This window comes from Quercus suber, unplaced genomic scaffold (assembly GCF_002906115.3).
Source record: "Quercus suber isolate HL8 unplaced genomic scaffold, Cork oak 2.0 scaffold_189, whole genome shotgun sequence".
Taxonomy (NCBI): Eukaryota; Viridiplantae; Streptophyta; class Magnoliopsida; order Fagales; family Fagaceae; genus Quercus; species Quercus suber.
Genome location: NW_027069647.1, coordinates 12,163 through 15,303, shown reverse-complemented (window position 1 = coordinate 15,303; position 3,141 = coordinate 12,163). Strand labels below are relative to the sequence as shown.

Here is a 3,141-nt window from a genome sequence, read left to right as displayed (position 1 = left end):
ATTTTTAATTTTTAAATAATATTAAATGTATTTTTACACATTTTTGCATTCATATATATTTTCACACATTTTTTCAAATAACAATTTTAATTTTTAAATGCATGTATTAAACACCCTATATCATGAAATTCCTTTTTCTTTTTTCTTTATTTGGGATACATAATTAACTGGGTAGGTACACCTCAATCCGTGACCATCAGATTTGACCTGATTGACATATATATGCAGAGAATCCTGAGGGATTTTCTTGTTGAGTAATGAACTAGGGTACAAATTATTGATTGAGTGTTTTATACCAAAAAAAAACAAAAAAAAAACAAAAAAACAAAAAAAAAAAGACAACTTTAAGGACAGATATATGGGCTACATAATTAACTGGATTGGTAAACATTCAAACTTTCAATCACCCCTATATCATGCAATTCCTTTTTTTTCTTTTTCTTTATATGGGATACATAATTAACTAGGTAGGTACACCTCAGACCCGTGACCTTTTGATTGACCTGATTAACATATATATGCAAAGAATCCTGAGGGATTTTCTTGTTGAGTAAAGAACTAGGGTACAAATTATTGATTGAGAGTTATTATACAAAAAAAAAACAAAAAAACAAAAAAACAAAAAAAAAAAAACAAAAAAAACTAGGTAGGTACACCTCAGACCCGTGACCTTCTGATTGACCTAATTGACATATATATGCAGAGAATCCTAAGGGATTTTCTTGTTGAGTAATGAACTAGGGTACAAATTATTGATTGAGAGTTATTATACAAAAAAGAAAAAAACAACTTTAAGGACAAATATATGGGGTACATAATTAATTGGGTTGGTAAACATTCAAACTTTCAATTGTAAGGGTTCGTTTGGTAAATGAGTTTAAATAATGTTATTTGTAATTTTTTGAAATATGTGTGAGTAAAAAAGTATATGAAAATATGTGTAATATTGTTTAAAAATAGAAAATAAGTTGATTAACAACTCTACCAACGAAGCCTAAAGTTTTCTATTTTTTGGTAAATAAGATTTCGTTTGGTAGATTAGTTTAAATAAGTTTAAGTAATTTTTTGAAATATATGTGAGTAAAAAAGTATGTGAAAATGTGTGTAATGTTGTTTAAAAATAGAAAATAAGTTGATTAACAACTCAACCAAACGAGGCCTAAAGTTTTTTATTTTTTGGTAAATAAGATTGTTTTTGTCAGAAGTGGGATTTGAACCCATGCCCCCATTAGAGGACCAGAACTTGAGTCTGGCGCCTTTAGACCACTCGGCCATCCTGACTTGTGTTTCAATTCTAAAGTTAATTGCATTTAACATGACTTTTTAAGTACGGAATTTACTAAAATATAACTTTAAGGTATATATTAATAAACTATTTTAAAATATTTTTTATAAAAAATGAAAAAATAAAAATAAATAAAAATCACATGAGAATTTCCAATTTTGTGTGTGTGTATATATATAATAAACATATTATTTTATTTTATTGCCAAATTGAGTTTTACTTCTCTCTGTAGGCTGTGTTAGTTTCCTATCTTTTTTTTTTGAGAAAAAAAAAAAAAAAAAGACTGCACAATACTGCACAATAACAGTGCGCACAACTTGATAGGATAAGACTGCACAATGCTATGAGCACTGTGCAATCTTGTCCACAAGCTCCAACATATCACAAGGCCTAAGCTAAGTTGGCCCCCACATGACCCCACACTAATTTATAAGTTATCACATTTTTTTTTAATACAAACTCTTATTTTATCAATTATTATAAATTATCACACCAATTAATTATTTGATGTATATTATATCAACTCATTTGTATTATAACGATACTAATTTATTGAATCACGTAATAAATTAATTTTTATTTGTACAAATTTAGACTTTAAAGTTAAAAAAAAAAAAAAAAAAATCTACTTAAAATTTTCGCCTAAAGCCACCAAAATTATTGAGTCAGCCCTAATCATTGCTACGATATTTCCCTGGTGTCAAAGGCGAGGACACCCACTGCCTTTGACACCCACTTCGTCTTTATATACTTGGAAGTTAATATGAAAATTCAAAAAGAACCCATATACATATTCATACATGCCCTTTTTTTTTTTTTTTTGAATTCAATAATTCTAAGTCTTATTTTACCGGGAAGATACCTGGAAGATGAGAGGCCACTTGCAAACTGATTGATTAATGTCGAAAAAAATTGAATACTTGACACGTGAATGCTGTACCTTTGTCTCAGTTTTTTTTCTTTCGGTTAGTCAAGACAGAAATCACTGATCAATGTATGACTATTCGTTATAACTTTTGAAAAAAAATGTAACATATCAATTATCATGCTACCTTTTGAATTTGAGCTCATGTGCACATTACAGTTGTCATTGCCCAATACTTTCCTACTAACCGGATTCGGATTCTGTTATTTTATTGGTATGTTTGGAATAGTGTATTTGATTTGATTTGATTATTACGAGATATTTCATATCGGTTAAGGTAGTACATAGTTTCTCAAAAAAAAAAATGGTAGCAAATTTAAAAGTAGTTGATAAAATAATATTAATGGTGAGTTTAGAGCTAACAAGAGTTTTAATATTTTATAGCTCAACTAATTGAAATATTATTTTGATGAACTATGAGGAAAAAGGAGGAGAAAAAAAAAAAAGATAATAAAAAGAGAAGTTCTTTTTTAACCCAATTTATCGAGTTTATTAATTAGACAAATTACTGCAATTTAAAAGAAACTAAAGAACGATAATGAAGTGAAAATACTATGACAAATGTACTCATTAAACATGTTCGAGAATGTGCTACCTTTTGAATTTGAGCTCATGTGCACATTATTTAGGACAGTTGTCACTGCCCAATACTTTCCTACTAAACGGATTTGGATTCACATTCTGTCATTTTATTGGTATGTTTGGAATAGTGTATTTGATTTGATTTGATTTTTACGAGATATTTCATATCGGTTAAGGTAGCACATAGTTTCTCAAAAAAAAAAAAAAAAATGGTGCCAAATTTAAAAGTAGTTGATAAAATAATATTAATGGTGAGTTTAGAGCTAGCAAGAGTTTTAATATTTTATAGCTCAACTAATTGAAATATTATTTTGATGAACTATGAGGAAAAAGGAGGAGAAAAAAAAAA

At 28.0% G+C, this 3,141-nt stretch overlaps 1 non-coding gene across 1 annotated transcript; it reads right to left on the bottom strand.

Annotated features, from left to right (window-relative positions):
* Window positions 1-1,196: 1,196 nt before the first annotated feature.
* TRNAL-CAA (transfer RNA leucine (anticodon CAA)) lies at window positions 1,197-1,281 on the bottom strand. The gene has a single exon. It is a non-coding gene; the product is annotated as a tRNA-Leu (tRNA).
* Between the last annotated feature and the right edge of the window lie 1,860 nt (window positions 1,282-3,141).